Genomic DNA, 14,408 nt, shown 5'->3' on the forward strand with positions numbered 1-14,408 from the left:
CCCGTACAAACACATAGCGACCCTCCCGGTCAATCCGTTGCTCCAGCATCTGAAAGGGAAGAGAGCCACGAAGCCAAATCGCCGCCCCCCTTGAGAATGCTGAATACGAGGTAGCAAAGAGTTGTCCCCTCCATTTCTTGCGCAATTTCACCGCTTGAGCAGCGTTCAAATGAGTTTCTTGCAAGCACGCGATCTGTGTCCCCCTGCGGTTAAGTTGTGCAAGGATTCTGTGTCGTTTGTGCACTGATCCCATACCACGCACGTTCCAGGTGCACAACTGGTAATTGTTAAGTGGTCCCATTACCATCTGTGCGGTGCGGCAATGTGCAACAACTGGGTGACCCCACATGTCTTGCTGTGCTAGAAAATGAGAGTGTCTCGCAAACAGTTAATCCCCGAAAAAAAGGGTCCCTGAGCAAACATACCCAAGAGCCAAACCATGGTGCCCAACGTGGGCACAAGTCCGTGAAGTTCGTGTGCATACCGGGGGTGGTAGGCCTCCGTCGACTGTCACTGAACGGACTGCGCGGGCTTGATAGCCCACAGCACAATGCGCCCCTGCATGTACAACCCACCAAATGTGAAGGAGGGGGATTAGTCATACGTTACCACCCGGAGGAGACCAATCCCGCTGTAGCTCAGAACTCTGCTGCCATCTGGGCCGTGATCTTCGGGAGTAGCTGCAGGCTGTCAACTGAACCGGAAACCTCAGTGTGGGTGTTGGTGGTGCCAGTGAGTCTGTCTCCGGGTGCTCCCGCGTCGTGGGCGGCCAGTGCCTCCTCAGTTAGACGTTGTTGCGGAGATAATGACGAGTGGGCCACCGCCCGGTGTCCAGGGGAATGCGCCATCGTTGATGTTCCGTGGGATGAACGGTGGTCAGGGCTGCGATTGTTGTTCCGTCGGCCTGGCGAGCCCCTGCGAGAGTCATTGTGGCGGTCTGCGAATGGGTCCTGTGATGTCGGCGGTGTCAGAGTGACCTCCATCCACTCCGCCGCCTCCTCAGGTGAGTCGAAGAAATGGGATCTGTCGTTATGCAGGATTTTGAGCCGAGCAGGGAACAAAAGAGCATATTTCACGTTCCTGTCCCGCAACGTGCGTTTCACCCCCATGAAGGTGGATCTGGCCCGCTGCACAGTGGGAGTGAAATCAGGGTAGACCGATATCGTCTTATCCTCGAAGCGTATTGGCGCTTCTTCCCTGGCCGCTCGCAGGACAGTATCTCGGTCTCTGAAGTGTAGGAGACGAGCGATCAGGGGGCGAGGAGGCGCCCCTGTTCGCGGGGGTCGCGATGGCATCCTGTGAGCCCGTTCCACACTGTAGAGGGGGGTGAGGTCTCTCTGGCCCACTAGCTTCCGCAGCCAATCCTCTACAAATCGCGTGGGGTCCCTCCCTTCGCTTCTCTCCGGAATGCCCAGGATGCGGACGTTGTTGCGGCGGGCACGTCCTTCCGCGTCGTCCACTCTACCCCATAGTTGCTTCAGCTGCTTCTCTACGTGTTCCAATTTCGTGGAGTGTTCCGTCTGCTGCGGGATTAGGTCATCCAGCGCTATTTTTTGCTCTGCCACCCGATCCGCCAACTTGCTATGATCAGCCTTCAGTAGGGATAGTCCAGTCGCCATGGTGTCCATGCGCGTTTCCAGCGCTTCCCGCGTCGCGCGTATTTCATTCAGGATCATATCTAGCTTGGCGTCCTGCGAACCCTTTCCGGTCGGCGGGATGATGTCCATGTTGGAGGAGGCCAGAGGGTCGTCAGAGCCCGTGGACTGCACGTCCGTCTGAGCGCCCTGGCCCCGAGGTTTGTCTCTGTTTCTGCCCATGGATCTCGTTAGCAGGGTGGCGCTGTGGTGGATGCAGCAGACCGCTGCAGTCCCTCCAAGTGTCCGGCAGTGGTTATGGGGGGACCGCTACGTGCTGGTTGGAGGCGGATGCAGTGAAGACCCAGGGCTGGTAGGGACAGTGTAGGCCGCCTAGGCGAGGTGTCAATGCAGGGTGGGTCGGTGTGCTCCCGGCGTCTCCTCAGGTAGGGAAGGGCCCCCGGTCCGTAGTGGCGGTTGGGGGGGAAGAGGCGGAAGGGTCCAGGCCACTGCAGGGCTTGTCGCATCCGCCGGGAGCGCAGCAAGGGACGGGGTTGTAGCGCCGTGGAAATGCGCCAAAGCGCGCGTCGCACTCCCCCTTCTCAGACCCCTGTACCTGGGGTTTGCGTGACTGCAGAATGCGCCACTCCGGGCTGTGCCGCAGGACTTCCGGTCAGCGCCTCGGGGGCAGACGAGAGTGCCAGGGTCCGAGTGGCTCGGTCAAGCCCCGGCGCAGGTTATAATGAAAGATGGGCCGGTCCACATCGTAACCCAGGCAGCCAGTGTAGGGTGAAGCCGGTCCCGCGGTGGTGGCAGCGGACCGTGTGTGCTGTCCGCCCCTCTGTCCCCGTCTTTTGTAGCGGAGTGCTGGCGTCGCGCTAGCCTCGAGGGTGGGCGGGGGGACGGCCCGGCAGTAGGCCCGCGTCTCGAAGGGCCACGCAGCAGGGCAGCCGGTCCGCAACGAGGTGACCGAGCGGGCCGTGGCAGGGCTCGAGTCAGGATGGGACACCTCACCGCACTCCGGAGTCCCAGCTGGTAACACAGCAGAAGCCGAATCCCGGGTCCCGATCGGACCGCGAAGGAGGCAGGGGGTAGGCCGGCCGGGCCGATCACTTGAGGCCGGGGCTCCACTCCGATTTGTAGGCCGCACCAGGCTCCGTCGTCGGGAGCTGCCGGAGGAGCGATCCGAGAGGGGCCAAACCTCACCGCTCCACGCCGCTCGCCTCCGGAGACAACTCAAGCAGAGATCAGGTGAGCTGCAGTCAGGGGAATGCAGGATAATCAGCTAGTATATTAGGGCTTAGGACGGAGCTGGGGATTTACACGTCCACCATTGACGGCTCCAGGCCACGCCCCCTATGCATATAATCTAATACCCCCATCTACTACGTGCTGCTGAAGACAGTTTATGGTGCTAGCTGAAGCTCTGCGTTGCGAATACAGATAGTATTCCAGAAGTTGCGTCACTCCTTGTAAATACCAATTGCTTGCGCAGGTACACCCAGGAACTGGCGTAGGGAATTATCACTCGCAGAATGCCAAACAACAGTCTTTGAAATAAAGTCTTTCAAGCTTCTTGTCATAGACCAGCAGAGATAAGAAGGGGCTTCTGGGTAAACTAAATTACATTCACTGAGTCTTTCTTTATCATTAATATGTAAATAACGTGTCATAAAGTCTTTATAACGAGAATAATATCACTAGAGTTTCACAAAGACTTCCAAAAAGATAATTGGTTCAATCCTACTTGAAACACCGCTGACATGAAACAGGAGCACCAGCCGGTAACTCTCTGCACAGGACGTCTTTCAGGAAATGATGACAGGACTCGGAATGACTGGAACAGAACTCGACGAACAGATAACTAGCTGTCGAGAATTATTTCGAACAAATGAAGGCTGCTGTAGAAGAGCCTTAAAAAGCTAATACTGGGTTTCAAAATGCGAGGAATTGCGGAGACACAGAAGCGCACTCGAGAAGCGCGTCTGCCCGCCAAAGTTCTTCAGTTGAAGTGCGCGGATTCAGGCACTCGCGCACATGAAATGGCCGCTTGACGCTGGCCACTAGAACGTGAACTGGAATGCGGAATGGCACAACCAGGAACCAACCTGGTCTAAGCCAAACGCTGCTGTGCCACCAATTGACTCCAATTCAGAACAGGATGAGTCAAAGCCGCTTTACTTGCGGACAAGCGTTTGACACCAGGAGGCTGAATTTTAAAGTATGCAGCACGGATTCTGACAGATAGTCCCTCCATCACATTCAGAAGCGCCCCTTCCATGTGTGATACTTTGGTAAAAACCAGCCCTGTGGTTGTTGAGGTCCCTACCACTTGGCTATCCGCCAAAAATGTTTTTTATAAATGCAATGTTTGTAGGGCATGCAAATTCGGTATCAATAAAACTGACTATATCTATGCATTCCAATCACAACCTGTTCAAATCAAAGGTCGATATACGTGCCGCACAGAATGTGCGGTCTATGTACTTGAGTGCACATGCCATTTGAGGTTTGTGGGAAGCACGAAGCTTCAAGTATATAACCGTATTCTTCAGCACTTACGGGCCATTGTCAACACTGATCATAATTACCCACTAGCAAGGCATTTCAATCTAGTACACCATAACAATTTAAAAGATCTGACGTACTATGTTATAGATGCGGTCCCCAAGTCACAAAGAGGAGGCAATAGAGAGAGAAAACTACATCAGCTTGAGTTGCATTACATTCTGACTCTCGACACTAAGATGCCTAATGGAATGAATACAGGGGAAAATCTGCCGGGTCTGGTGACTCAGTGGACTAAAGCAGCCACTACAGGGGCTTGTGTTCGACCTCATGGTCACAGGTTCAAATCCCAGCAGGTCCACTCAGCCTTTCATCCATCGGAGGTCGATAAAATGAGTACCATTGACTTGGGTAACAATAAACATCTGTTATTCAGCGCCAGGACACCTACGGGTAACAGTGCGCTTTACAAATACACCTGTTATGTTATCTGCACCATTATCTGTAAGCATATCATGTTGGTTTATTTATACTCAGATTTTATAAGTATTTTAAATATGTTCCCCGATATTGTATGTATTGTAGTCTTTTAAAGTGTTGGTTTTAGCACTCCTTTTATTCCAGTATTTTAAGTCGCGGTCTTTATCCTATTTTTACAGTTTTTAGACTTCCCGGTTATTAGCTGTATTTATGGGAGATGGACGGTTTGGCTTTTATCTGGTTTTATTAGGGAGTTGCATTCTAAACTCCACTTTTAAAAGAACTAGGGGGTATTTTTTCATATATTTAAATATTCCCTCATTTTTTTACATCTATGCTTTACGACAATGAGGGGCTTATATTCTAACATGTTTACATATTTATTGAGTTATTAGTAAGTGTCCCCATAGAAAGAATCGGATAGGTGGGGATTTTCTACTTCTATCATCACCACTGACATGTTAATGCTATACTGAGACTCTTTTACTTTGCGCTCTTTGCACATTTTGGATTATCTTATATGCAGGGACTATGCATTTATGCTGCTATACATCTCTATGATTCCTCTGATTCATAACAGGACTATTTTGATTATAGGACTTATATATGTACCTAAATGTACCTTTTGTAGTACCCACATGAGTTTATACTGTATCACTGTGAATTTTACTGACATTCCCATGAATAGATTTATCTATCTTATTTACTTATGTGTTTGGCACTATTTCATCAGTTGCCGCCTATGCTGCACTTCCCAACATAATTACAACTTATAGTTTGTGTCATTTTTTGCACTATATTAGCACTCACACTTTTTTAGCCATTTTTCCTACATTGTTGACTAATTCTTTAAATTAACTTGCTTCTGTATGTAATACAAGCTTTTAGTGATAAAAAAATGTCCACCCCGCGAGAGTCATTTGAAGCCACTTGGCCCTATTTTTTGCATTTCGATGTAATTGCAGTAAGTAGTGACTCTAAAGGGGAGAGTCACGATTGTTATGTATACAACAATATGTATTCAGTTAAAAAGCTTTAATTTTATTGTTTACGAAAGCAAGTTGTTTTCTATGTCTATTGCATCTGTAGGAGTGGCTACCTATGTATATGCACTATTAAAGGCACGCCTCTATGTTGGCACGTCATGTGAACAAGACCGGGTTGACCCGGTCGAAACGTGTCGTGCTGAGGAGGTCATGGTGAAAATAAACAGCACTTGATTTTTCACGAGCCAGTTGTGGTCTGTACCTGTTTTGCCCTTCTAGCCCTGAGGGGACAACGGACTTTTGCTGCAGGATCTGGTTACATATATTTATATGTATATATACATATATCTAGAGAGAGAGAGAGAGAGAAAGAGAGAGAGAGAGAGAGAGAGCAAGAGAGAGATAGAGAAAACCCAAATTTGCATGTATGCTTCTCATATGTGCAATAGAACATGATTATTTCTCTGTAAAGGCAAAAAATACTGTCCCCTCTCTGAAATCTTCCCCTTCTTTTCAGGCTTGCTTACAGCCCGCTCTAGTCATCTCCAGTGGGCTTTAACGCAATCTCTTGTTTCAATGTGATAACACATGCAAGCAGCAGTACTGCATCACCCTCTTACAATGAACTAGCACATGAAATCCAGATCTATTAGCTTTTCCAATGCTTATTTTTATTTTTTTATTTACCGCTCCGATATTGGCATGGTACATAAAAAGAAAAGAGAAAATGTCAACTGCATCATGCTGCATGCGTACACATGCTTGGTAAACACATGCACACGCATTTGTTATCCTAGGGCACTATATTGTCCTGACCTGTACGCACACATGCGCACCTACGTCATTGTATTATTTCTTATTGATTTTTAGGTCTCGGACCTAAAGGCTGCGCTTGCGCAGTCTGGGGTCGGAGAATTAATGTTCTTTAGTAGCGCTTTGGATCCCGCCTCCCTGCCCTGTCTCTCCTCCATTGGCTGGCTTCCTAAACGGAGGCCAGCCATTGGAGGAGAGATGCGTCACTCCAATTTAGCCCCGTCTTTTTTGGATTCGGGGGCGTAAGTTTTGCTGTTCTTTAGCTCGTGACGTCGTCCGTCACTCAGGACAGCAAAACACGCCCCCGAATTCGAAAAATTCTGGAAGCTTGCTGCTGCCATTTTTTATTTCTCGTCTGCCGGTGAGGATCGTCTTGGTCTTGTTCCCCATTTTCAATGAGGTTTTGTTAGGATTTCTAGCCCCTTCCCTACAGCGCCCTCCTCTGCACGTCAGCCTGTTTCGAGCATCCACCCGCCTTTCAGCCAGACACACACTTCCGTTTTCCTCCAGACCAGGGTAAGAGCGGCTGGGTGCAAAGATGTTCGGAGTCGCCCGCAAAAATTAAACTGTGCTTTCCGACCTATCCCTGGAGGCTCCTGTTGCTAGGCCTGTCTTACATTCCCGGTCCCGGGAGGGGGAGGGTGGAGAGGGTAAAATAACGGGTCAGTCTGCATAACGAGTGGGGATTATGGGTGCGGCCAGAGTGTGAGAGTTCAATGGGGCTCCGTGAAGGTAATGTGTCTGAGGGCAAGAAAGGGCGAGGGTACATCGCCGAGTGAGGGAGAGCACAGCTTCGAGGAGCGCAATGTGACAGAACTAAAGCGTTGAGGGGGGCAGCGGGCATCAAGCGGGGGTGAGGGGAAATGTGAGGGTAAACAATGGGACCACAGGGAGAGAGGGGATAGAAGGGAGCGCGGCCACCCCTCCTCACCTCACTGGCATATCCGCACCCCCGTGACCCCTCAAAGCACCACTGTCCCGTCCGACCCCCTTCCCCCCCACACACACCTCCTCCCCGGGCCCGCACGGCCTTACCTTTTCTCACTCTCTAATGTCACTGCCACCGCCCCCCCACCAACTCCACCTCACTCCACCTCGACAACCCACGCTGTACAGTAAGGGTTTCTATCACCTCCGTCGCCTCTTTATACCACCCCTCAGCTGTACCCCCCCACCCCCTAACCCCCACTCAGCCCGACCGGACTCTCTTCTTTCTCCATCTTTTCTAACTGACCTCATGTACCCTCACTGTCTGGCCCACCCCTTTACTTCCACCCAACAAACTCTTACCCTATATACACTTGCTTCACAGTTTTCACCGTACCATGTACCTCCACCCACCCCGCTCCTGCCCTGTATTCACCTGCCTCACCGTCTGCACCACCCCTCTACTTCCACCCACCCCTCTCCTGCCCTCGGACCCTACTTGCCTCAGTCTGTTCCACCCCTCTACGTCTTGGGTACCTCTAGCCTCCACTCTGCCCCACCTCACCTGCCTCGGAGCCTGTGCCTCGCCTCACCTGCTCTCCACCTCACCTGCGTCGAAGCCTGTGCCTCTCCTCACCTACTCTCCACCTCACCTGCCTCAGAGCCTGTGCCTCTCCTCACCTACTCTCCACCTCACCTGCCTCAGAGCCTGTGCCTCTCCTCACATGCTCTCCACCTCACCTGCCTCGGAGCCTGAGTGAGAGAAGTTCCATTAATAGGTTCAGTCGATTTCGCATGATTTACAGCCCTGAGCTGAAAGTATGTGAAATCCTGAAATTCTGGCGCCTAGGATGTGCTTGCAGTTTCTTCTAGAGGTGGACCCCACAGTTTAAAGGACAATTTGCATAGTCTGGAAGATTAGATTTTCAGTAGAGAGCGCCATTAAAAGCATGCACTGAAAAGATCATTAATTTGGGCTTTATATTGCGAGTAGGAGCTTTACCACTATTGACTAACACAAGCAGTTCAAAAGCATAGCTTTGGCAGTAGCTGGTGAGCTTCCCTCTAACACAGCAGGTGCGGCATGAGTTTAGGGGGAGTGCTTGCTTCCCCACGCACACAATCGGGACAGTATAAGCAGAGCGGGGTCAAAACAAAACACACACACATACACACAAGCATGCACGCACACACACACCCACATGTTAGAATACAGCCAGCAGGAGTGCAAGTTTTCTACACTCACACACAGATCAGCAGTACAATAAAGACAGCAGCGCAGTTTCCCTCACACACAGACTATGTCCCTATATCGCCCCAATACTCGGATCACTACATCGGCTACTGATTAGGAAGATAATTATCTTCGCATCCTTCCTTATGATCCACTCCTTTATCCATTCCTCATCTCCTACGTTTATGGCAGCTAAATCGCACTTCCTTCTAGTGATAAACTCTTAGTAGAAATCCTTGTATGGTGGGGATTGAGAATAGAGTGTTCTCCTTCACTGCTGCTCATGGATGGACCTCTCTCCCCCTTCAGTTTAAAGTTATCTTTCAGTCTTGTCCATCTTCCATAGTAAGGTTTATACAAGCAAGCAAAACCGCGGTACTCTTTTTCACCAGTGTTCTGTTTTTCTTCGAATCACCAGAGCCTGTTGTAGCTCAACCCAAGTTTGACTATTGTGTGCAACATTCCGTTTCATTAGTTCATGCTCTTTATCCCCATCTACCAGTTGCAACATTTTAGGTGCAGTTACACGCTCAAACGTAACCTGTTTCAGTTCACTGAAGAGGAACCTTCGGGCCATCCCAGGACAAGCAAAGGGGGTGGGTAGGCTGAAGGGAAAAGGTGAGAAGTGGGTGTCACTGAAACAACTTGGATTCCAGCAGATCCCTTAAACCTTGGCTTCGAAGGGTGTGGTTCTGAAATTCTGGACCCTACTGTTATCCCGGTATCGAGGTCCAATACCCGTGTCCCGAAACATCAACGTACCATGAAGAATTTGGTGTCGACGAACCGATAATGATTAGGACATCATTCCTATGCATTTGCGTCATGATCGAGGTATGCTAACACCCCTGAATCGTAGTTTCCGTCCCGACCCCTCAGACTCCATTTTGTAAACGGTATCCATCTTGTGTCTTGCCCTCATGATAAGTCAATTAAAGGTCGAGCTTGATCTAAAAGGACACGTCCACCTTCCCTGACTTCCCCCTGACCCGTCCCAACTGACTCCATTGCCTCCAGCCGAACCTGTTTGGGCAGCTCCTCGCCCAGTGGCCTAATACGATAGCATCAATGCATAACATGCCACAATCCTTTCCCTACATCCAGATCATGTTTTCTACACACAGACACACCTGTCCACGCTCCCTGTTTATGGCCAGTTTTATGACTAGGAGGTGCCTTCCTTTATTGGGGTTTCATCGATATCTGATGGGAGTTCCGGGCCTGGCTGGGTAATCCATCACGAATTGGACGTCTAAAATACGGGCTTGCCTACATGACTTCGCTCTTTTGTATTATTGTAGAAATATGTGTATAGCCATATCATGTGGAGAAGCGTGACTCAGTGGTTAGAGGCGGCAGACCCGGAAGCTGAGATCAGCCGTGGACCAGGGTTCGATTCCCCGCCTCGGCGGGTCTCGGGCTCAATAATTCCACAGACTCGACAATTCTCGCTCCGGTGCCTACTCGACTCACGGGGTCACACTCTGCGACTCTGGGCAATAGCTTGCTTAATCTCCACTACGGCCCCTCGCGGCGGGATGCCTGGCTTTCACCTTGTGAATACCCTGCTGGGTATCTCACAGGGGAATACCAGGACGGGTTCCCTAAGCAAGCGCCTTGAGACCCCTGGGTGATTAGTGCGCTATATAAATCGAAAATACACATACACATAAACTCAAGAATTCTTGCTTGCAGCTATTATTTTTGTATATAAGGAGAAGGCTGGTTCTGTAAAAACGAACAGTCTCCTGAGAACACATGACCCGTGTTTGTCGTGCTTCTAGGACACCTGTTACTTGGTAGCTACCAATAAAATTCGATCTCTGACTGCGACTAGAAGACTCAGTGTTTCTGTGGTCCGGAACAGGGAGAACTCAGAGGTATTCGGGTGTTATCCCCTGGCACCAAACGGGTTCCTAAATACCCGTTACCTCAGTTGGCGCCCAACTCGGGGCGGTATCAAGCGGCAACGGTCCAAGCCAGATGTTCGTGAGGAGCTTCGTGTGAAAATTCCAGAGGACGACCAGCCACTTCAGCGACCCCTGTATGTCGACGTGGTTCCGAAGGTCTTTGCTGCGAGGTTCCCCGCGTCCCGACGGCTACGAAGGACTGCTGCCCTGACTATCGCCTTGTTTTGGACCCAGTGATCCTTGGTAGAGCGAAACGATAGACGAGTCTTCTAGCGACGTCACCGATCTTCAAATACTTCAGTTAAGTATAAGTGGAGCGTCTCCCAGTCCTTAGTTTGTCCTTAGTTTTTGGTATCCTTGAGATACGCTTTGATTTGGTACTTGCAAGCCCCAAAGCCGAAGGACTTGTGTATTCACGAGAAATATCGTAACAGATAATCCTTTGAAGTTTGAAGCTAGACTAGTGAGCGAAGATGCCTGGTTTTAGTAGACTTGGAAACTTGTTTTGTCTTGGTTATAGTAAGGACTCCCGATTAGAGGATTCCTGTCCGGTTCCTCTGATTGGAACTCCAACATATGAGCTCTATGTGAAGCACGGCGTAGGTCCCATCACATATAATGAAGTGTGGATAAAATACACCCGCAAGGATGGTGTTTTAAAATGGCCCCAATATGGTAGTTTCGACTCAGAAATATTAGATAACCTAGAGGTCAAATTATTCAAGAGAAAAGCCCGGCCGGCGATGTTTGACTCTTTCCGCTTATGGCGCAAAGAAGCCAAACAGAAAGAAATAAAATTAGCAAAAAAGAATAAAAGAGGAATGTCGATGGTGCAAGCTGCCATAACATACAGGGATAACGAGGAAGAGCAGGAAAACGAACAAATGCTTAGGAGCAAGAAACTAGCAGTAGATAAATGCTACCCGATGTTACCAAATAAGGGACCAGGTCAAGAGGAGAGATCCGAGAAAGATCCATTAATGTCCCACTTATTAAGCTCACCTCCACCGTATGCGTTAGACGCTACTACAACGCCAAAGCATTTTACTATACCGCGCCCCGGCGCACGGAACACAGCTATTGCACAAACTCCAGCTACTGTTCAGCTGGTTCCTACTTCTCCGGCGCAGCCTTCTCAAAGGCCGCCGTCTCTGCTACCTACTCCATCTACTTCTACGACTTTGCCTACAGCTCCAGCTATTGTCTATGATACTACGTCTGCTACTACCTCAACTTCCTCTGCTATTGCCTCTACTTCTTCTTTGCCTCAGCCTGTGTTTTCCGATGCACTTACCCCTCCGCAAGGTTCTCCTTCTATTAGACAAAGAGTGACAGGTACAGTCACTAGTCTGTTTTCACCTTTCTTTGGGTCGCCTAAAACAACGCCTAAAACAGAACATAGACAGTCCCGTAGTCAACTGCCTGATTACGAGGAAAGAAGAGTGCTAAATGAACTAGCCCGTAAATGGATTACGGATACTGTTAGATATGATGTTCAGTCTGTTATGGACGTTTTCCGTCAATGGAATGCACCCACCCAGAGATACGTATTCGAAGAAATGTGTGTATATCTGTGCGAAGATGTGAAGACGAATGATTCCAAATGCACAATGAACGAACTATGGCGTACACGCTTTAAGTTCTATGAAGGTATGATTATAGGTGCAGATGTTGAGAAAGCGATAGAGTTATTGCTCTCTTATAGGAGTAAGGGAAACGTCTCTAGATCATGTCACGAAGACGATGCACCAGGTGGGAAAAGAGCGAGACAGTACCCCATGAGAGAGGTTCCTCCGGTTTGGAGGGAAGGTGATGCGCATGCTAATCCACCAATTCTGCCTCATTTCCAGCGTGTATGGGTACATGTCCCCTGGAAACGATCCGAAGTCTTAGCACTCAAGCAGACACTGCCTGATCCTCGTAAAAACCCGACTGGGTATTATAAGGAGTTATCGCAAACTGCAAGCTCATGTATAATGAATTTAGCGGATATAGACATGTTGTTTGGGAACGTTGTTCCACATCCTTTATGGAGCAAAATCCGTCATACGAACCATGACCAAGAACTAGGTGACTCATGGGCGAACATTACCGCTATGGATGCTAGACAAATAGGTGGTTTTAAACCTGAGCCGTTAATAGCTGAACTTCCCGGCAGGATTATCGCGTACATGAAAACAATAATGCCTGAAGTACGCGTAAACTGGGACAAGCTATCTGCGTGCAAGCAGAAGAAAGATGAGAATGTGTCTGACTTTTTCACAAGATTTGAGGAGACTTTCACTGATCATAGTGGTCAGGATATGGCTACCGAGGGTGGCCAAAGATTGTTTGTAGACAAATTCGTACATAATTTAATCCCTGAACTGTGTAATAAACTGAAAGATTCAGAGAGTGCTTGGGCTGTCTCTACGTCAGCGCAAATTTTAGCTACAGCCCAGTACTATGAAAATAGGCGCAAAGACGAGCTAGATAAAGTAGACAAAAAGACAAAAGATTTAAAAACTAAAGTTCTTCTCCAGCAAGCCTATCCGCCTCGTACGGCTAGTCAGCCCAATTATCAACAACAACAGCAGTATTCGAGAAACGCGCAAGGAAACGAGTTTTCCCATCAGCGTATTGCTTATTGCCCGAATCAATGTGCGTATTGCAAGAAAGAGGGTCACTTTAAAGGTAATTGTCCGGCTCTTGCGCGACGTTTGAGCAGTGCTTCAGGTGTAAGGGGAAGAGGTGTTCAACATGCCCCTAGAGGTAGGGGCCGTGGAAATTTCACCCAGAATACAACTTCTTTTCCGCCTCAGAATTCGATGAACAGCTTTGACCAACAGAATAATGCATCGTCTAGGTCAGCTCAGTACTATGCTGACGACTATTACACCGAACACGAAAATGAGGGTAACGATTGCTAGGACAGCCATGGACGAAGAGAGGGAGTTGTTTCAGTTCCAGTAGATCAGAATGGACCTTATGTCGAGGTAATTACCTCAGGAATGTCAGAGCCATTTTTGCTGGATACTGGTGCTACAAAAAGTTCTATCATGCACTCGAAACTTCCTGGCGAACCTTTGTCTGGCGAAATGAATGTTTCAGTAGGTTTCTCTGGCGCCCCTGTTAGAAACCCGATCTCTAGTCCTATATCGCTTTCTATTGGCCCGTGCGAATTAGAAGCACCCCTCATTCTTACCACAGGTTGCGGTGAAAATTTGTTAGGTTTGGATTTGCTAAAAAGGTTATATGCGACTTTGTACTGTTCCCCCTTGGGAGTACAACTTACTTTAGGTAAGAAAGTCATTTCTCCAATGTATTTGTCAAAGGACAATATTCCAACTGAATTGTTATCACTTCCTGATATACTTTGGGCTAATGGCTCTAATGATGTAGGTCGTTTGGAGATAGCACCATATGTCATAACTTTGAAAGCCAACGTTAGGTTGCCACGTATTCCCCAATACAAAATATCTAGCGAATGCGAAAATGCATTGTTGACGATCGTTCATGATCTGATCGATAAAAATGTCATCGAAGAAACAACAGGTAATGTTTGTAACAGTCCAGTTCTGCCCGTCTTAAAGCGTACTGATCCTTCACAACCGCCTGTGTACAGGTTCGTGATTGACCTCAGAGAAGTAAATAAGGTAGTTATCCCACAGTTTCCAGTTGTCCCCGACATTACTGCTTTATTGACAATGGTTCCAGCTTCAGCAGCTTGGTTCTCGGTGATTGACCTGAAGAACGCTTTCTTCAGCATCCCGATTGCCAAGGAAAGTAGAGATATTTTTGGCTTCAATTTAGGAGGACGAAGCTTCCGCTTCAAGTGTGCTCCTCAAGGCTACTGCGAAAGCCCATCAATATTCAGTCAGGCCCTGAAAACACAACTAGACACGATTATTCTACCGAATGGCTCAACTCTGATTCAGTACGTAGACGATCTGCTGATCGCTGCAGACACTGAAGAGATTAGCAAGAAAGCTACGTT

Source organism: Lissotriton helveticus, chromosome 1_1 (assembly GCF_964261635.1).
Source record: "Lissotriton helveticus chromosome 1_1, aLisHel1.1, whole genome shotgun sequence".
NCBI classification, from domain to species: Eukaryota; Metazoa; Chordata; class Amphibia; order Caudata; family Salamandridae; genus Lissotriton; species Lissotriton helveticus.